Source organism: Ammospiza nelsoni, chromosome 28 (assembly GCF_027579445.1).
Source record: "Ammospiza nelsoni isolate bAmmNel1 chromosome 28, bAmmNel1.pri, whole genome shotgun sequence".
In the NCBI taxonomy this organism is placed as follows: domain Eukaryota; kingdom Metazoa; phylum Chordata; class Aves; order Passeriformes; family Passerellidae; genus Ammospiza; species Ammospiza nelsoni.
Window position 1 is genome coordinate 6114482 of NC_080660.1, and position 21844 is coordinate 6136325.

A 21844-nucleotide genomic window follows, 5' to 3' on the forward strand; every position below is an offset into this window, starting at 1 on the left:
ACGCAACTTGGCTGCCACCACTGATATTTCCATGAGACCATCCCGAACCATAGGCTGATTTTCCTTCCTAGGGTTAAGGTTTGAGTTACGCCTAGGGTAAGGGTTCTATTAACCAGAAAGCCCTGAGTTCCAAGAACACAGCAGCTGTGAAGGACTACCCAAGAAGAGCGCAAAAGTAGCACAACATGCCTGCCTCCACAGCTTATTCCTTGGGGACATGCCTAATACCTGGCTGATTTGCCTTTCTCGTCTTAGGGTTGGGGTCCGGCCTAGGGCTAGGATTTTTAAAATCAGGAAGCCCTGAGTTCCAGGCACACTGGAGCTGTGAAAGGCATCCAAAAGGGAGTGCAAAAGTGCCACAACATGGCTGCTTTCACGGCTTTTTCCTTGGCAAGAAGCCTAACACCAGGCTGATTTCCCTTCCCAGGGTTACTGTTAGGCTTAGGCCTCGGGCTAGGATTTTTAAAACTAGGAAGCCCTTAGCTCCAGGCGCACTGCAGCTGTTTAAGGCATCCCAAGGGGAGTACAAAAGTGCAACAACATGGCAGCTTTCACAGCTTTTTCCTTGGCACCATCCCTATACCTAGGCTGATTTATCTGCCTAGGGTTAGGGTTAGGGTTCAGCCTAGGGCTTGGATTTCTTTAACCAGGAAGCCCTGAGTTCCAGGCTTACTTCATCTGCCAAAGGCATCCCAAAGGGAGTGCAGAAGTGCCACAACATGGCTGCTTTCACGTCTTTTCCCTTAGGAAGAACCCTAATACCCGGCTGATTTGCCTTCCTAGGGTTACTGTTAGGCTTAGGCCTAGGACTTTTAAAACCAGGAAGCCCTGGGCTCCAGGCACACTGCAGCTGCGAAAGGCATCCCAAGGGGAGCGCAAAAGTGACGCAACTTGGCTGCCACCACTGATATTTCCATGAGACCATCCCGAACCATAGGCTGATTTTCCTTCTTAGGGTTTAGGTTTGGGATACGCCTAGGGTAAGGGTTCTATTAACCAGAAAGCCCTGAGTTCCAAGAACACAGCAGCTGCGAAGGACTAGCCAAGAAGAGCGCAAAAGTACCACAACATGCCTGCCTCCACAGCTTTTTCCTTGTGGACATGCCTAATTCCTGGCTGATTTGCCTTTCTCGTCTTAGGGTTGGGGTTCGGCCTAGGGCTAGGATTTTTAAAATCAGGAAGCCCTGAGTTCCAGGCACACTGGAGCTGTGAAAGGCATCCAAAAGGGAGTGCAAAAGTGCCACAACATGGCTGCTTTCACGGCTTTTTCCTTGGCAAGAAGCCTAACACCAGGCTGATTTCCCTTCCCAGGGTTACTGTTAGGCTTAGGCCTAGGGCTAGGATTTTTAAAACTAGGAAGCCCTGGGCTCCAGGCACACTGCAGCTGTTCAAGGCATCCCAAGGGGAGTACAAAAGTGCAACAACATGGCAGCTTTCACAGCTTTTTCCTTGGCACCATCCCTATACCTAGGCTGATTTATCTGCCTAGGGTTAGGGTTAGGGTTCAGCCTAGGGCTTGGATTTCTTTAACCAGGAAGCCCTGAGTTCCAGGCTTACTTCATCTGCCAAAGGCATCCCAAAGGGAGTGCAGAAGTGCCACAACATGGCTGCTTTCACGGCTTTTTCCTTGGCAAGAAGCCTAATACCAGGCTGATTTACCTTCCCAGGGTTACTGTTAGGCTTAGGCCTAGGGGTAGGATTTTTAAAATCAGGAAGCCCTGAGTTCCAGGCACACTGCAGCTGTGAAAGTCATCCCAAGGGGAGTACAAAAGTGCAACAACATGGCAGCTTTCACAGCTTTTTCCTTGGCACCATCCCTATACCTAGGCTGATTTATCTGCCTAGGGTTAGGGTTAGGGTTCAGCCTAGGGCTTGGATTTCTTTAACCAGGAAGCCCTGAGTTCCAGGCTTACTTCATCTGCCAAAGGCATCCCAAAGGGAGTGCAGAAGTGCCACAACATGGCTGCTTTCACGGCTTTTTCCTTGCAAGAAGCATAAAACCAGGCTGATTTACCTTCCCAGGGTTCCTGTTAGGCTTAGGCCTAGGACTTTTAAAACCAGGAAGCCCTGGGCTCCAGGCACACTGCAGCTGCAAAAGGCATCCCAAGGGGAGCGCAAAAGTGACGCAACTTGGCTGCCACCACTGATATTTCCATGAGACCATCCCGAACCATAGGCTGATTTTCCTTCCTAGGGTTAAGGTTTGGGATACGCCTAGGTTAAGGGTTCTATTAACCAGAAAGCCCTGAGTTCCAAGAACACAGCAGCTGCGAAGGACTACCCAAGAAGAGCGCAAAAGTAGCACAACATGCCTGCCTCCACAGCTTTTTCCTTGTGGACATGCCTAATTCCTGGCTGATTTGCCTTTCTCGTCTTAGGGTTGGGGTCCGGCCTAGGGCTAGGATTTTTAAAATCAGGAAGCCCTGAGTTCCAGGCACACTGCAGCTGTGAAAGGCATCCAAAAGGGAGTGCAAAAGTGCCACAACATGGCTGCTTTCACGGCTTTTTCCTTGGCAAGAAGCCTAACACCAGGCTGATTTCCCTTCCCAGGGTTACTGTTAGGCTTAGGCCAAGGGCTAGGATTTTTAAAACTAGGAAGCCCTGGGCTCCAGGCACACTGCAGCTGTTCAAGGCATCCCAAGGGGAGTACAAAAGTGCAACAACATGGCAGCTTTCACAGCTTTTTCCTTGGCACCATCCCTATACCTAGGCTGATTTATCTGCCTAGGGTTAGGGTTAGGGTTCAGCCTAGGGCTTGGATTTCTTTAACCAGGAAGCCCTGAGTTCCAGGCTTACTTCACCTGCCAAAGGCATCCCAACGGGAGTGCAGAAGTGCCACAACATGGCTGCTTTCACGGCTTTTTCCGTGGCAAGAAGCCTAACACCAGGCTGATTTACCTTCCTAGGGTTACTGTTAGGCTTAGGCCTAGGGCTAGGATTTTTAAAACTAGGAAGCCCTGGGCTCCAGGCACACTGCAGCTGTTCAAGGCATCCCAAGGGGAGTACAAAAGTGCAACAACATGGCAGCTTTCACAGCTTTTTCCTTGGCACCATCCCTATACCTAGGCTGATTTATCTGCCTAGGGTTAGGGTTAGGGTTCAGCCTAGGGCTTGGATTTCTTTAACCAGGAAGCCCTGAGTTCCAGGCTTACTTCATCTGCCAAAGGCATCCCAAAGGGAGTGCAGAAGTGCCACAACATGGCTGCTTTCACGGCTTTTTCCTTGCAAGAAGCATAAAATCAGGCTGATTTACCTTCCCAGGGTTCCTGTTATGCTTAGGCCTAGGACTTTTAAAACCAGGAAGCCCTGGGCTCCAGGCACACTGCAGCTGCGAAAGGCATCCCAAGGGGAGCGCAAAAGTGACGCAACTTGGCTGCCACCACTGATATTTCCATGAGACCATCCCGAACCATAGGTTGATTTTCCTTCCTAGGGTTAAGGTTTGAGTTGCGCCTAGGGTAAAGGCTCTATTAACCAGAAAGCCATGAGTTCCAAGAACACAGCAGCTGCGAAGGACTAGCCAAGAAGAGCGCAAAAGTAGCACAACATGCCTGCCTCCACAGCTTTTTCCTTGGGGACATGCCTAATTCCTGGCTGATTTGCCTTTCTCGTCTTAGGGTTGGGGTTCGGCCTAGGGCTAGGATTTTTAAAATCAGGAAGCCCTGAGTTCCAGGCACACTGGAGCTGTGAAAGGCATCCAAAAGGGAGTGCAAAAGTGCCACAACATGGCTGCTTTCACGGCTTTTTCCTTGGCAAGAAGCCTAACACCAGGCTGATTTACCTTCCCAGGGTTACTGTTAGGCTTAGGCCTAGGGCTAGGATTTTTAAAACTAGGAAGCCCTTAGCTCCAGGCACACTGCAGCTGTTCAAGGCATCCCAAGGGGAGTACAAAAGTGCAACAACATGGCAGCTTTCACAGCTTTTTCCTTGGCACCATCCCTATACCTAGGCTGATTTATCTGCCTAGGGTTAGGGTTAGGGTTCAGCCTAGGGCTTGGATTTCTTTAACCAGGAAGCCCTGAGTTCCAGGCTTACTTCATCTGCCAAAGGCATCCCAAAGGGAGTGCAGAAGTGCCACAACATGGCTGCTTTCACGGCTTTTCCCTTAGGAAGAACCCTAATACCCGGCTGATTTACCTTCCCAGGGTTACTGTTAGGCTTAGGCCTAGGGTTAGGATTTTTAAAACTAGGAAGCCCTGGGCTCCAGGCACACTGCAGCTGTTCAAGGCATCCCAAGGGGAGTACAAAAGTGCAACAACATGGCAGCTTTCACAGCTTTTTCCTTGGCACCATCCCTATACCTAGGCTGATTTATCTGCCTAGGGTTAGGGTTAGGGTTCAGCCTAGGGCTTGGATTTCTTTAACCAGAAAGCCCTGAGTTCCAGGCTTACTTCATCTGCCAAAGGCATCCCAAAGGGAGTGCAGAAGTTCCACAACATGGCTGCTTTCACGGCTTTTCCCTTAGGAAGAACCCTAATACCCGGCTGATTTACCTTCCTAGGGTTACTGTTAGGCTTAGGCCTAGGACTTTTAAAACCAGGAAGCCCTGGGCTCCAGGCACACTGCAGCTGCGAATGGCATCCCAAGGGGAGCGCAAAAGTGACGCAACTTGGCTGCCACCACTGATATTTCCATGAGACCAATCCGAACCATAGGCTGATTTTCCTTCCTAGGGTTAAAGTTTGAGTTACGCCTAGGGTAAGGGCTCTATTAACCAGAAAGCCCTGAGTTCCAAGAACACAGCAGCTGCGATCAACTAGCCAAGAAGAGCGCAAAAGTACCACAACATGCCTGCCTCCACAGCTTTTTCCTTGGGGACATGCCAAATTCCTGGCTGATTTGCCTTTCTCGTCTTAGGGTTGGGGTTCGGCCTAGGGCTAGGATTTTTAAAATCAGGAAGCCCTGAGTTCCAGGCACAGTGGAGCTGTGAAAGGCATCCAAAAGGGAGTGCAAAAGTGCCACAACATGGCTGCTTTCACGGCTTTTTCCTTGGCAAGAAGCCTAACACCAGGCTGATTTCCCTTCCCAGGGTTACTGTTAGGCTTAGGCCTAGGGCTAGGATTTTTAAAACTAGGAAGCCCTGGGCTCCAGGCACACTGCAGCTGTTCAAGGCATCCCAAGGGGAGTACAAAAGTGAAACAACATGGCATCTTTCACAGCTTTTTCCTTGGCACCATCCCTATACCTAGGCTGATTTATCTGCCTAGGGTTAGGGTTAGGGTTCAGCCTAGGGCTTGGATTTCTTTAACCAGGAAGCCCTGAGTTCCAGGCTTACTTCATCTGCCAAAGGCATCCCAAAGGGAGTGCAGAAGTGCCACAACATGGCTGCTTTCACGGCTTTTCCCTTAGGAAGAACCCTAATACCCGGCTGATTTACCTTCCTAGGGTTACTGTTAGGCTTAGGCCTAGGACTTTTAAAACCAGGAAGCCCTGGGCTCCAGGCACACTGCAGCTGCGAAAGGCATCCCAAGGGGAGCGCAAAAGTGACGCAACTTGGCTGCCACCACTGATATTTCCATGAGACCATCCCGAACCATAGGTTGATTTTCCTTCCTAGGCTTAAGGTTTGAGTTACGCCTAGGGTAAGGGTTCTATTAACCAGAAAGCCCTGAGTTCCAAGAACACAGCAGCTGCGAAGGACTAGCCAAGAAGAGCGCAAAAGTACCACAACATGCCTGCCTCCACAGCTTTTTCCTTGGGGACATGCCTAATTCCTGGCTGATTTGCCTTTCTCGTCTTAGGGTTGGGGTTCGGCCTAGGGCTAGGATTTTTAAAATCAGGAAGCCCTGAGTTCCAGGCACACTGCAGCTGTGAAAGGCATCCAAAAGGGAGTGCAAAAGTGCCACAACATGGCTGCTTTCACGGCTTTTTCCTTGGCAAGAAGCCTAACACCAGGCTGATTTACCTTCCCAGGGTTACTGTTAGGCTTAGGCCTAGGGCTAGGATTTTTAAAACTAGGAAGCCCTTAGCTCCAGGCACACTGCAGCTGTTCAAGGCATCCCAAGGGGAGTACAAAAGTGCAACAACATGGCAGCTTTCACAGCTTTTTCCTTGGCACCATCCCTATACCTAGGCTGATTTATCTGCCTAGGGTTAGGGTTAGGGTTCAGCCTAGGGCTTGGATTTCTTTAACCAGGAAGTCCTGAGTTCCAGGCTTACTTCATCTACCAAAGGCATCCCAAAGGGAGTGCAGAATTTCCACAACATGGCTGCTTTCACGGCTTTTCCCTTAGAAATAACCCTAATACCCGGCTGATTTACCTTCCTAGGGTTACTGCTAGGCTTAGGCCTAGGACTTTTAAAACCAGGAAGCCCTGGGCTCCAGGCACACTGCAGCTGCGAAAGGCATCCCAAGGGGAGCGCAAAAGTGACGCAACTTGGCTGCCACCACTGATATTTCCATGAGACCATCCCGAACCATAGGCTGATTTTCCTTCCTAGGGTTAAGGTTTGAGTTACGCCTAGGGTAAGGGCTCTATTAACCAGAAAGCCCTGAGTTCCAAGAACACAGCAGCTGCGAAGGACTAGCCAAGAAGAGCGCAAAAGTACCACAACATGCCTGCCTCCACAGCTTTTTCCTTGGGGACATGCCTAATTCCTGGCTGATTTGCCTTTCTCGTCTTAGTGTTGGGGTTCGGCCTAGGGCTAGGATTTTTAAAATCAGGAAGCCCTGAGTTCCAGGCACACTGCAGCTGTGAAAGGCATCCAAAAGGGAGTGCAAAAGTGCCACAACATGGCTGCTTTCACGGCTTTTTCCTTGGCAAGAAGCCTAACACCAGGCTGATTTACCTTCCCAGGGTTACTGTTAGGCTTAGGCCTAGGGCTAGGATTTTTAAAACTAGGAAGCCCTGGGCTCCAGGCACACTGCAGCTGTTCAAGGCATCCCAAGGGGAGTACAAAAGTGCAACAACATGGCAGCTTTCACAGCTTTTTCCTTGGCACCATCCCTATACCTAGGCTGATTTATCTGCCTAGGGTTAGGGTTAGGGTTCAGCCTAGGGCTTGGATTTCTTTAACCAGGAAGCCCTGAGTTCCAGGCTTACTTCATCTGCCAAAGGCATCCCAAAGGCAGTGCAGAAGTGCCACAACATGGCTGCTTTCACGGCTTTTTCCTTGGCAAGAAGCCTAACACCAGGCTGATTTACCTTCCCAGGGTTACTGTTAGGCTTAGGCCTAGGGCTAGGATTTTTAAAACTAGGAAGCCCTGGGCTCCAGGCACACTGCAGCTGTTCAAGGCATCCCAAGGGGAGTACAAAAGTGCAACAACATGGCAGCTTTCACAGCTTTTTCCTTGGCACCATCCCTATACCTAGGCTGATTTATCTGCCTAGGGTTAGGGTTAGGGTTCAGCCTAGGGCTTGGATTTCTTTAACCAGGAAGCCCTGAGTTCCAGGCTTACTTCATCTGCCAAAGGCATCCCAAAGGGAGTGCAGAAGTGCCACAACATGGCTCCTTTCATGGCTTTTCCCTTAGGAAGAACCCTAATACCCGGCTGATTTACCTTCCTAGGGTTACTGTTAGGCTTAGGCCTAGGACTTTTAAAACCAGGAAGCCCTGGGCTCCAGGCACACTGCAGGTGCGAAAGGCATCCCTAGGGGAGCGCAAAAGTGACGCAACTTGGCTGCCACCACTGATATTTCCATGAGACCATCCCGAACCATAGGCTGATTTTCCTTCCTAGGGTTAAGGTTTGAGTTACGCCTAGGGTAAGGGTTCTATTAACCAGAAAGCCCTGAGTTCCAAGAACACAGCAGCTGTGAAGGACTAGCCAAGAAGAGCGCAAAAGTACCACAACATGCCTGCCTCCACAGCTTTTTCCTTGAGGACATGCCTAATTCCTGGCTGATTTGCCTTTCTCGTCTTAGTGTTGGGGTTCGGCCTAGGGCTAGGATTTTTAAAATCAGGAAGCCCTGAGTTCCAGGCACACTGGAGCTGTGAAAGGCATCCAAAAGGGAGTGCAAAAGTGCCACAACATGGCTGCTTTCATGGCTTTTTCCTTGGCAAGAAGCCTAACACCAGGCTGATTTACCTTCCCAGGGTTACTGTTAGGCTTAGGCCTAGGGCTAGGATTTTTGAAACTAGGAAGCCCTGGGCTCCAGGCACACTGCAGCTGTTCAAGGCATCCCAAGGGGAGTACAAAAGTGCAACAACATGGCAGCTTTCACAGCTTTTTCCTTGGCACCATCCCTATACCTAGGCTGATTTATCTGCCTAGGGTTAGGGTTAGGGTTCAGCCTAGGGCTTGGATTTCTTTAACCAGGAAGCCCTGAGTTCCAGGCTTACTTCATCAGCCAAAGGCATCCCAAAGGCAGTGCAGAAGTGCCACAACATGGCTGCTTTCACGGCTTTTTCCTTGGCAAGAAGCCTAACACCAGGCTGATTTACCTTCCCAGGGTTACTGTTAGGCTTAGGCCTAGGGCTAGGATTTTTAAAACTAGGAAGCCCTGGGCTCCAGGCACACTGCAGCTGTTCAAGGCATCCCAAGGGGAGTACAAAAGTGCAACAACATGGCAGCTTTCACAGCTTTTTCCTTGGCACCATCCCTATACCTAGGCTGATTTATCTGCCTAGGGTTAGGGTTAGGGTTCAGCCTAGGGCTTGGATTTCTTTAACCAGGAAGCCCTGAGTTCCAGGCTTACTTCATCTGCCAAAGGCATCCCAAAGGGAGTGCAGAAGTGCCACAACATGGCTGCTTTCACGGCTTTTCCCTTAGGAAGAACCCTAATACCCGGCTGATTTACCTTCCTAGGGTTACTGTTAGGCTTAGGCCTAGGACTTTTAAAACCAGGAAGCCCTGGGCTCCAGGCACACTGCAGCTGCGAAAGGCATCCCAAGGGGAGCGCAAAAGTGACGCAACTTGGCTGCCACCACTGATATTTCCATGAGACCATCCCGAACCATAGGCTGATTTTCCTTCTTAGGCTTAAGGTTTGAGTTACGCCTAGGGTAAGGGTTCTATTAACCAGAAAGCCCTGAGTTCCAAGAACACAGCAGCTGCGAAGGACTAGCCAAGAAGAGCGCAAAAGTACCACAACATGCCTGCCTCCACAGCTTTTTCCTTGGGGACATGCCTAATTCCTGGCTGATTTGCCTTTCTCGTCTTAGGGTTGGGGTCCGGCCTAGGGCTAGGATTTTTAAAATCAGGAAGCCCTGAGTTCCAGGCACACTGGAGCTGTGAAAGGCATCCAAAAGGGAGTGCAAAAGTGCCACAACATGGCTGCTTTCACGGCTTTTTCCTTGGCAAGAATCCTAACACCAGGCTGATTTACCTTCCCAGGGTTACTGTTAGGCTTAGGCCTAGGGCTAGGATTTTTAAAACTAGGAAGCCCTGGGCTCCAGGCACACTGCAGCTGTTCAAGGCATCCCAAGGGGAGTACAAAAGTGCAACAACATGGCAGCTTTCACAGCTTTTTCCTTGGCACCATCCCTATACCTAGGCTGATTTATCTGCCTAGGGTTAGGGTTAGGGTTCAGCCTAGGGCTTGGATTTCTTTAACCAGGAAGCCCTGAGTTCCAGGCTTACTTCATCAGCCAAAGGCATCCCAAAGGGAGTGCAGAAGTGCCACAACATGGCTGCTTTCACGGCTTTTTCCTTGGCAAGAAGCCTAACACCAGGCTGATTTACCTTCCCAGGGTTACTGTTAGGCTTAGGCCTAGGGCTAGGATTTTTAAAACTAGGAAGCCCTGGGCTCCAGGCACACTGCAGCTGTTCAAGGCATCCCAAGGGGAGTACAAAAGTGCAACAACATGGCAGCTTTCACAGCTTTTTCCTTGGCACCATCCCTATACCTAGGCTGATTTATCTGCCTAGGGTTAGGGTTAGGGTTCAGCCTAGGGCTTGGATTTCTTTAACCAGGAAGCCCTGAGTTCCAGGCTTACTTCATCTGCCAAAGGCATCCCAAAGGGAGTGCAGAAGTGCCACAACATGGCTGCTTTCACGGCTTTTCCCTTAGCAAGAACCCTAATACCCGGCTGATTTACCTTCCTAGGGTTACTGTTAGGCTTAGGCCTAGGACTTTTAAAACCAGGAAGCCCTGGGCTCCAGGCACACTGCAGCTGCGAAAGGCATCCCAAGGGGAGCGCAAAAGTGACGCAACTTGGCTGCCACCACTGATATTTCCATGAGACCATCCCGAACCATAGGCTGATTTTCCTTCCTAGGCTTAAGGTTTGAGTTACGCCTAGGGTAAGGGTTCTATTAACCAGAAAGCCCTGAGTTCCAAGAACACAGCAGCTGCGAAGGACTAGCCAAGAAGAGCGCAAAAGTACCACAACATGCCTGCCTCCACAGCTTTTTCCTTGGGGACATGCCTAATTCCTGGCTGATTTGCCTTTCTCGTCTTAGGGTTGGGGTCCGGCCTAGGGCTAGGATTTTTAAAATCAGGAAGCCCTGAGTTCCAGGCACACTGGAGCTGTGAAAGGCATCCAAAAGGGAGTGCAAAAGTGCCACAACATGGCTGCTTTCACGGCTTTTTCCTTGGCAAGAAGCCTAACACCAGGCTGATTTACCTTCCCAGGGTTATTGTTAGGCTTAGGCCTAGGGCTAGGATTTTTAAAACTAGGAAGCCCTGGGCTCCAGGCACACTGCAGCTGTTCAAGGCATCCCAAGGGGAGTACAAAAGTGCAACAACATGGCAGCTTTCACAGCTTTTTCCTTGGCACCATCCCTATACCTAGGCTGATTTATCTGCCTAGGGTTAGGGTTAGGGTTCAGCCTAGGGCTTGGATTTCTTTAACCAGGAAGCCCTGAGTTACAGGCTTACTTCATCTGCCAAAGGCATCCCAAAGGGAGTGCAGAAGTGCCACAACATGGCTGCTTTCACGGCTTTTTCCTTGGCAAGAAGCCTAACACCAGGCTGATTTACCTTCCCAGGGTTACTGTTAGGCTTAGGCCTAGGGCTAGGATTTTTAAAACTAGGAAGCCCTGGGCTCCAGGCACACTGCAGCTGTTCAAGGCATCCCAAGGGGAGTACAAAAGTGCAACAACATGGCAGCTTTCACAGCTTTTTCCTTGGCACCATCCCTATACCTAGGCTGATTTATCTGCCTAGGGTTAGGGTTAGGGTTCAGCCTAGGGCTTGGATTTCTTTAACCAGGAAGCCCTGAGTTCCAGGCTTACTTCATCTGCCAAAGGCATCCCAAAGGGAGTGCAGAAGTGCCACAACATGGCTCCTTTCATGGCTTTTCCCTTAGGAAGAACCCTAATACCCGGCTGATTTACCTTCCTAGGGTTACTGTTAGGCTTAGGCCTAGGACTTTTAAAACCAGGAAGCCCTGGGCTCCAGGCACACTGCAGGTGCGAAAGGCATCCCTAGGGGAGCGCAAAAGTGACGCAACTTGGCTGCCACCACTGATATTTCCATGAGACCATCCCGAACCATAGGCTGATTTTCCTTCCTAGGGTTAAGGTTTGAGTTACGCCTAGGGTAAGGGTTCTATTAACCAGAAAGCCCTGAGTTCCAAGAACACAGCAGCTGTGAAGGACTAGCCAAGAAGAGCGCAAAAGTACCACAACATGCCTGCCTCCACAGCTTTTTCCTTGAGGACATGCCTAATTCCTGGCTGATTTGCCTTTCTCGTCTTAGGGTTGGGGTTCGGCCTAGGGCTAGGATTTTTAAAATCAGGAAGCCCTGAGTTCCAGGCACACTGGAGCTGTGAAAGGCATCCAAAAGGGAGTGCAAAAGTGCCACAACATGGCTGCTTTCACGGCTTTTTCCTTGGCAAGAAGCCTAACACCAGGCTGATTTACCTTCCCAGGGTTACTGTTAGGCTTAGGCCTAGGGCTAGGATTTTTGAAACTAGGAAGCCCTGGGCTCCAGGCACACTGCAGCTGTTCAAGGCATCCCAAGGGGAGTACAAAAGTGCAACAACATGGCAGCTTTCACAGCTTTTTCCTTGGCACCATCCCTATACCTAGGCTGATTTATCTGCCTAGGGTTAGGGTTAGGGTTCAGCCTAGGGCTTGGATTTCTTTAACCAGGAAGCCCTGAGTTCCAGGCTTACTTCATCAGCCAAAGGCATCCCAAAGGCAGTGCAGAAGTGCCACAACATGGCTGCTTTCACGGCTTTTTCCTTGGCAAGAAGCCTAACACCAGGCTGATTTACCTTCCCAGGGTTACTGTTAGGCTTAGGCCTAGGGCTAGGATTTTTAAAACTAGGAAGCCCTGGGCTCCAGGCACACTGCAGCTGTTCAAGGCATCCCAAGGGGAGTACAAAAGTGCAACAACATGGCAGCTTTCACAGCTTTTTCCTTGGCACCATCCCTATACCTAGGCTGATTTATCTGCCTAGGGTTAGGGTTAGGGTTCAGCCTAGGGCTTGGATTTCTTTAACCAGGAAGCCCTGAGTTCCAGGCTTACTTCATCTGCCAAAGGCATCCCAAAGGGAGTGCAGAAGTGCCACAACATGGCTGCTTTCACGGCTTTTCCCTTAGGAAGAACCCTAATACCCGGCTGATTTACCTTCCTAGGGTTACTGTTAGGCTTAGGCCTAGGACTTTTAAAACCAGGAAGCCCTGGGCTCCAGGCACACTGCAGCTGCGAAAGGCATCCCAAGGGGAGCGCAAAAGTGACGCAACTTGGCTGCCACCACTGATATTTCCATGAGACCATCCCGAACCATAGGCTGATTTTCCTTCTTAGGCTTAAGGTTTGAGTTACGCCTAGGGTAAGGGTTCTATTAACCAGAAAGCCCTGAGTTCCAAGAACACAGCAGCTGCGAAGGACTAGCCAAGAAGAGCGCAAAAGTACCACAACATGCCTGCCTCCACAGCTTTTTCCTTGGGGACATGCCTAATTCCTGGCTGATTTGCCTTTCTCGTCTTAGGGTTGGGGTCCGGCCTAGGGCTAGGATTTTTAAAATCAGGAAGCCCTGAGTTCCAGGCACACTGGAGCTGTGAAAGGCATCCAAAAGGGAGTGCAAAAGTGCCACAACATGGCTGCTTTCACGGCTTTTTCCTTGGCAAGAATCCTAACACCAGGCTGATTTACCTTCCCAGGGTTACTGTTAGGCTTAGGCCTAGGGCTAGGATTTTTAAAACTAGGAAGCCCTGGGCTCCAGGCACACTGCAGCTGTTCAAGGCATCCCAAGGGGAGTACAAAAGTGCAACAACATGGCAGCTTTCACAGCTTTTTCCTTGGCACCATCCCTATACCTAGGCTGATTTATCTGCCTAGGGTTAGGGTTAGGGTTCAGCCTAGGGCTTGGATTTCTTTAACCAGGAAGCCCTGAGTTCCAGGCTTACTTCATCTGCCAAAGGCATCCCAAAGGGAGTGCAGAAGTGCCACAACATGGCTGCTTTCACGGCTTTTTCCTTGGCAAGAAGCCTAACACCAGGCTGATTTATCTTCCCAGGGTTACTGTTAGGCTTAGGCCTAGGGCTAGGATTTTTAAAACTAGGAAGCCCTGGGCTCCAGGCACACTGCAGCTGTTCAAGGCATCCCAAGGGGAGTACAAAAGTGCAACAACATGGCAGCTTTCACAGCTTTTTCCTTGGCACCATCCCTATACCTAGGCTGATTTATCTGCCTAGGGTTAGGGTTAGGGTTCAGCCTAGGGCTTGGATTTCTTTAACCAGGAAGCCCTGAGTTCCAGGCTTACTTCATCTGCCAAAGGCATCCCAAAGGGAGTGCAGAAGTGCCACAACATGGCTGCTTTCACGGCTTTTCCCTTAGCAAGAACCCTAATACCCGGCTGATTTACCTTCCTAGGGTTACTGTTAGGCTTAGGCCTAGGACTTTTAAAACCAGGAAGCCCTGGGCTCCAGGCACACTGCAGCTGCGAAAGGCATCCCAAGGGGAGCGCAAAAGTGACGCAACTTGGCTGCCACCACTGATATTTCCATGAGACCATCCCGAACCATAGGCTGATTTTCCTTCTTAGGCTTAAGGTTTGAGTTACGCCTAGGGTAAGGGTTCTATTAACCAGAAAGCCCTGAGTTCCAAGAACACAGCAGCTGCGAAGGACTAGCCAAGAAGAGCGCAAAAGTACCACAACATGCCTGCCTCCACAGCTTTTTCCTTGGGGACATGCCTAATTCCTGGCTGATTTGCCTTTCTCGTCTTAGGGTTGGGGTCCGGCCTAGGGCTAGGATTTTTAAAATCAGGAAGCCCTGAGTTCCAGGCACACTGGAGCTGTGAAAGGCATCCAAAAGGGAGTGCAAAAGTGCCACAACATGGCTGCTTTCACGGCTTTTTCCTTGGCAAGAAGCCTAACACCAGGCTGATTTACCTTCCCAGGGTTACTGTTAGGCTTAGGCCTAGGGCTAGGATTTTTAAAACTAGGAAGCCCTGGGCTCCAGGCACACTGCAGCTGTTCAAGGCATCCCAAGGGGAGTACAAAAGTGCAACAACATGGCAGCTTTCACAGCTTTTTCCTTGGCACCATCCCTATACCTAGGCTGATTTATCTGCCTAGGGTTAGGGTTAGGGTTCAGCCTAGGGCTTGGATTTCTTTAACCAGGAAGCCCTGAGTTCCAGGCTTACTTCATCTGCCAAAGGCATCCCAAAGGGAGTGCAGAAGTGCCACAACATGGCTGCTTTCACGGCTTTTTCCTTGGCAAGAAGCCTAACACCAGGCTGATTTATCTTCCCAGGGTTACTGTTAGGCTTAGGCCTAGGTCTAGGATTTTTAAAACTAGGAAGCCCTGGGCTCCAGGCACACTGCAGCTGTTCAAGGCATCCCAAGGGGAGTACAAAAGTGCAACAACATGGCAGCTTTCACAGCTTTTTCCTTGGCACCATCCCTATACCTAGTCTGATTTATCTGCCTAGGGTTAGGGTTAGGCTTCAGCCTAGGGCTTGGATTTCTTTAACCAGGAAGCCCTGAGTTCCAGGCTTACTTCATCTGCCAAAGGCATCCCAAAGGGAGTGCAGAAGTGCCACAACATGGCTGCTTTCACGGCTTTTCCCTTAGGAAGAACCCTAATACCCGGCTGATTTACCTTCCTAGGGTTACTGTTAGGCTTAGGCCTAGGACTTTTAAAACCAGGAAGCCCTGGGCTCCAGGCACACTGCAGCTGCGAAAGGCATCCCAAGGGGAGCGCAAAAGTGACGCAACTTGGCTGCCACCACTGATATTTCCATGAGACCATCCCGAACCATTGGCTGATTTTCCTTCCTAGGGTTAAGGTTTGAGTTACGCCTAGGGTAAGGGTTCTATTAACCAGAAAGTCCTGAGTTCCAAGAACACAGCAGCTGCGAAGGACTAGCCAAGAAGAGCGCAAAAGTACCACAACATGCCTGCCTCCACAGCTTTTTCCTTGGGGACATGCCTAATTCCTGGCTGATTTGCCTTTCTCGTCTTAGGGTTGGGGTTCGGCCTAGGGCTAGGATTTTTAAAATCAGGAAGCCCTGAGTTCCAGGCACACTGGAGCTGTGAAAGGCATCCAAAAGGGAGTGCAAAAGTGCCACAACATGGCTGCTTTCACGGCTTTTTTCTTTGGCAAGAAGCCTAACACCAGGCTGATTTACCTTCCCAGGGTTACTGTTAGGCTTAGGCCAAGGGCTAGGATTTTTAAAACTAGGAAGCCCTGGGCTCCAGGCACACTGCAGCTGTTCAAGGCATCCCAAGGGGAGTACAAAAGTGCAACAACATGGCAGCTTTCACAGCTTTTTCCTTGGCACCATCCCTATACCTAGGCTGATTTATCTGCCTAGGGTTAGGGTTAGGGTTCAGCCTAGGGCTTGGATTTCTTTAACCAGGAAGCCCTGAGTTCCAGGCTTACTTCATCTGCCAAAGGCATCCCAAAGGGAGTGCAGAAGTGCCACAACATGGCTGCTTTCACGGCTTTTCCCTTAGGAAGAACCCTAATACCCGGCTGATTTACCTTCCTAGGGTTACTGTTAGGCTTAGGCCTAGGACTTTTAAAACCAGGAAGCCCTGGGCTCCAGGCACACTGCAGCTGCGAAAGGCATCCCAAGGGGAGCGCAAAAGTGACGCAACTTGGCTGCCACCACTGATATTTCCATGAGACCATCCCGAAACATAGGTTGATTTTCCTTCCTAGGGTTAAGGTTTGAGTTACGCCTAGGGTAAGGGCTCTATTAACCAGAAAGCCCTGAGTTCCAAGAACACAGCAGCTGCGAAGGACTAGCCAAGAAGAGCGCAAAAGTACCACAACATGCCTGCCTCCACAGCTTTTTCCTTAGGGACATGCCTAATTCCTGGCTGATTTGCCTTTCTCGTCTTAGGGTTGGGGTTCGGCCTAGGGCTAGGATTTTTAAAATCAGGAAGCCCTGAGTTCCAGGCACACTGGAGCTGTGAAAGGCATCCAAAAGGGAGTGCAAAAGTGCCACAACATGGCTGCTTTCACGGCTTTTTCCTTGGCAAGAAGCCTAACACCAGGCTGATTTCCCTTCCCAGGGTTACTGTTAGGCTTAGGCCTAGGGCTAGGATTTTTAAAACTAGGAAGCCCTGGGCTCCAGGCACACTGCAGCTGTTGAAGGCATCCCAAGGGGAGTACAAAAGTGCAACAACATGGCAGCTTTCACAGCTTTTTCCTTGGCACCATCCCTATACCTAGGCTGATTTATCTGCCTAGGGTTAGGGTTAGGCTTCAGCCTAGGGCTTGGATTTCTTTAACCAGGAAGCCCTGAGTTCCAGGCTTACTTCATCTGCCAAAGGCATCCCAAAGGGAGTGCAGAAGTGCCACAACATGGCTGCTTTCACGGCTTTTCCCTTAGGAAGAACCCTAATACCCGGCTGATTTACCTTCCTAGGGTTACTGTTAGGCTTAGGCCTAGGACTTTTAAAACCAGGAAGCCCTGGGCTCCAGGCACACTGCAGCTGCAAAAGGCATCCCAAGGGGAGCGCAAAAGTGACGCAACTTGGCTGCCACCACTGATATTTCCATGAGACCATCCCGAACCATAGGCTGATTTTCCTTCCTAGGGTTAAGGTTTGAGTTACGCCTAGGGTAAGGGTTCTATTAACCAGAAAGCCCTGAGTTCCAAGAACACAGCAGCTGCGAAGGACTAGCCAAGAAGAGCGCAAAAGTAGCACAACATGCCTGCCTCCACAGCTTTTTCCTTGGGGACATGCCTAATTCCTGGCTGATTTGCCTTTCTCGTCTTAGGGTTGGGGTTCGGCCTAGGGCTAGGATTTTTAAAATCAGGAAGCCCTGAGTTCCAGGCACACTGGAGCTGTGAAAGGCATCCAAAAGGGAGTGCAAAAGTGCCACAACATGGCTGCTTTCACGGCTTTTTCCTTGGCAAGAAGCCTAACACCAGGCTGATTTCCCTTCCCAGGGTTACTGTTAGGCTTAGGCCTAGGGCTAGGATTTTTAAAACTAGGAAGCCCTTAGCTCCAGGCACACTGCAGCTGTTCAAGGCATCCCAAGGGGAGTACAAAAGTGCAACAACATGGCAGCTTTCACAGCTTTTTCCTTGGCACCATCCCTATACCTAGGCTGATTTATCTGCCTAGGGTTAGGGTTAGGGTTCAGCCTAGGGCTTGGATTTCTTTAACCAGGAAGCCCTGAGTTCCAGGCTTACTTCATCTGCCAAAGGCATCCCAAAGCGAGTGCAGAAGTGCCACAACATGGCTGCTTTCACGGCTTTTCCCTTAGGAAGAACCCTAATACCCGGCTGATTTACCTTCCTAGGGTTACTGTTAGGCTTAGGCCTAGGACTTTTAAAACCAGGAAGCCCTGGGCTCCAGGCACACTGCAGCTGCGAAAGGCATCCCAAGGGGAGCGCAAAAGTGACGCAACTTGGCTGCCACCACTGATATTTCCATGAGACCATCCCGAACCATAGGTTGATTTTCCTTCCTAGGGTTAAGGTTTGAGTTACGCCTAGGGTAAGGGCTCTATTAACCAGAAAGCCCTGAGTTCCAAGAACACAGCAGCTGCGAAGGACTAGCCAAGAAGAGCGCAAAAGTACCACAACATGCCTGCCTCCACAGCTTTTTCCTTGGGGACATGCCTAATTCCTGGCTGATTTGCCTTTCTCGTCTTAGGGTTGGGGTTCGGCCTAGGGCTAGGATTTTTAAAATCAGGAAGCCCTGAGTTCCAGGCACACTGGAGCTGTGAAAGGCATCCAAAAGGGAGTGCAAAAGTGCCACAACATGGCTGCTTTCACGGCTTTTTCCTTGGCAAGAAGCCTAACACCAGGCTGATTTACCTTCCCAGGGTTACTGTTAGGCTTAGGCCTAGGGCTAGGATTTTTGAAACTAGGAAGCCCTTAGCTCCAGGCACACTGCAGCTGTTCAAGGCATCCCAAGGGGAGTACAAAAGTGCAACAACATGGCAGCTTTCACAGCTTTTTCCTTGGCACCATCCCTATACCTAGGCTGATTTATCTGCCTAGGGTTAGGGTTAGGGTTCAGCCTAGGGCTTGGATTTCTTTAACCAGGAAGCCCTGAGTTCCAGGCTTACTTCATCTGCCAAAGGCATCCCAAAGCGAGTGCAGAAGTGCCACAACATGGCTGCTTTCACGGCTTTTCCCTTAGGAAGAACCCTAATACCCGGCTGATTTACCTTCCTAGGGTTACTGTTAGGCTTAGGCCTAGGACTTTTAAAACCAGGAAGCCCTGGGCTCCAGGCACACTGCAGCTGCGAAAGGCATCCCAAGGGGAGCGCAAAAGTGACGCAACTTGGCTGCCACCACTGATATTTCCATGAGACCATCCCGAACCATAGGCTGATTTTCCTTCCTAGGGTTAAGGTTTGAGTTACGCCTAGGGTAAGGGCTCTATTAACCAGAAAGCCCTGAGTTCCAAGAACACAGCAGCTGCGAAGGACTAGCCAAGAAGAGCGCAAAAGTACCACAACATGCCTGCCTCCACAGCTTTTTCCTTGGGGACATGCCTAATTCCTGGCTGATTTGCCTTTCTCGTCTTAGTGTTGGGGTTCGGCCTAGGGCTAGGATTTTTAAAATCAGGAAGCCCTGAGTTCCAGGCACACTGCAGCTGTGAAAGGCATCCAAAAGGGAGTGCAAAAGTGCCACAACATGGCTGCTTTCACGGCTTTTTCCTTGGCAAGAAGCCTAACACCAGGCTGATTTACCTTCCCAGGGTTACTGTTAGGCTTAGGCCTAGGGCTAGGATTTTTGAAACTAGGAAGCCCTTAGCTCCAGGCACACTGCAGCTGTTCAAGGCATCCCAAGGGGAGTACAAAAGTGCAACAACATGGCAGCTTTCACAGCTTTTTCCTTGGCACCATCCCTATACCTAGGCTGATTTATCTGCCTAGGGTTAGGGTTAGGGTTCAGCCTAGGGCTTGGATTTCTTTAACCAGGAAGCCCTGAGTTCCAGGCTTACTTCATCTGCCAAAGGCATCCCAAAGGGAGTGCAGAAGTGCCACAACATGGCTGCTTTCACGGCTTTTCCCTTAGGAAGAACCCTAATACCCGGCTGATTTACCTTCCTAGGGTTACTGTTAGGCTTAGGCCTAGGACTTTTAAAACCAGGAAGCCCTGGGCTCCAGGCAGACTGCAGCTGCGAAAGGCATCCCAAGGGGAGCGCAAAAGTGACGCAACTTGGCTGCCACCACTGATATTTCCATGAGACCATCCCAAACCATAGGCTGATTTTCCTTCCTAGGGTTAAGGTTTGAGTTACGCCTAGGGTAAGGGTTCTATTAACCAGAAAGCCCTGAGTTCCAAGAACACAGCAGCTGCAAAGGACTACCCAAGAAGAGCGCAAAAGTACCACAACATGCCTGCCTCCACAGCTTTTTCCTTGGGGACATGCCTAATTCCTGGCTGATTTGCCTTTCTCGTCTTAGGGTTGGGGTTCGGCCTAGGGCTAGGATTTTTAAAATCAGGAAGCCCTGAGTTCCAGGCACACTGGAGCTGTGAAAGGCATCCAAAAGGGAGTGCAAAAGTGCCACAACATGGCTGCTTTCACGGCTTTTTCCTTGGCAAGAAGCCTAACACCAGGCTGATTTACCTTCCCAGGGTTACTGTTAGGCTTAGGCCTAGGGCTAGGATTTTTAAAACTAGGAAGCCCTGGGCTCCAGGCACACTGCAGCTGTTCAAGGCATCCCAAGGGGAGTACAAAAGTGCAACAACATGGCAGCTTTCACAGCTTTTTCCTTGGCACCATCCCTATACCTAGGCTGATTTATCTGCCTAGGGTTAGGGTTAGGGTTCAGCCTAGGGCTTGGATTTCTTTAACCAGGAAGCCCTGAGTTCCAGGCTTACTTCATCTGCCAAAGGCATCCCAAAGGGAGTGCAGAAGTGCCACAACATGGCTGCTTTCACGGCTTTTTCCTTGGCAAGAAGCCTAACACCAGGCTGATTTACCTTCCCAGGGTTACTGTTAGGCTTAGGCCTAGGGCTAGGATTTTTAAAACTAGGAAGCCCTGGGCTCCAGGCACACTGCAGCTGTTCAAGGCATCCCAAGGGGAGTACAAAAGTGCAACAACATGGCAGCTTTCACAGCTTTTTCCTTGGCACCATCCCTATACCTAGGCTGATTTATCTGCCTAGGGTTAGGGTTAGGCTTCAGCCTAGGGCTTGGATTTCTTTAACCAGGAAGCCCTGAGTTCCAGGCTTACTTCATCTGCCAAAGGCATCCCAAAGGGAGTGCAGAAGTGCCACAACATGGCTGCTTTCACGGCTTTTCCCTTAGGAAGAACCCTAATACCCGGCTGATTTACCTTCCTAGGGTTACTGTTAGGCTTAGGCCTAGGACTTTTAAAACCAGGAAGCCCTGGGCTCCAGGCACACTGCAGGTGCGAAAGGCATCCCAAGGGGAGCGCAAAAGTGACGCAACTTGGCTGCCACCACTGATATTTCCATGAGACCATCCCGAACCATTGGCTGATTTTCCTTCCTAGGGTTAAGGTTTGAGTTACGCCTAGGGTAAGGGTTCTATTAACCAGAAAGTCCTGAGTTCCAAGAACACAGCAGCTGCGAAGGACTAGCCAAGAAGAGCGCAAAAGTAGCACAACATGCCTGCCTCCACAGCTTTTTCCTTGGGGACATGCCTAATTCCTGGCTGATTTGCCTTTCTCGTCTTAGGGTTGGGGTTCGGCCTAGGGCTAGGATTTTTAAAATCAGGAAGCCCTGAGTTCCAGGCACACTGGAGCTGTGAAAGGCATCCAAAAGGGAGTGCAAAAGTGCCACAACATGGCTGCTTTCACGGCTTTTTCCTTGGCAAGAAGCCTAACACCAGGCTGATTTACCTTCCCAGGGTTACTGTTAGGCTTAGGCCTAGGGCTAGGATTTTTGAAACAAGGAAGCCCTTAGCTCCAGGCACACTGCAGCTGTTCAAGGCATCCCAAGGGGAGTACAAAAGTGCAACAACATGGCAGCTTTCACAGCTTTTTCCTTGGCACCATCCCTATACCTAGGCTGATTTATCTGCCTAGGGTTAGGGTTAGGGTTCAGCCTAGGGCTTGGATTTCTTTAACCAGGAAGCCCTGAGTTCCAGGCTTACTTCATCTGCCAAAGGCATCCCAAAGGGAGTGCAGAAGTGCCACAACATGGCTGCTTTCACGGCTTTTCCCTTAGGAAGAACCCTAATACCCGGCTGATTTACCTTCCTAGGGTTACTGTTAGGCTTAGGCCTAGGACTTTTAAAACCAGGAAGCCCTGGGCTCCAGGCACACTGCAGCTGCGAAAGGCATCCCAAGGGGAGCGCAAAAGTGACGCAACTTGGCTGCCACCACTGATATTTCCATGAGACCATCCCGAACCATAGGTTGATTTTCCTTCCTAGGGTTAAGGTTTGAGTTACGCCTAGGGTAAGGGCTCTATTAACCAGAAAGCCCTGAGTTCCAAGAACACAGCAGCTGCAAAGGACTAGCCAAGAAGAGCGCAAAAGTACCACAACATGCCTGCCTCCACAGCTTTTTCCTTGGGGACATGCCTAATTCCTGGCTGATTTGCCTTTCTCA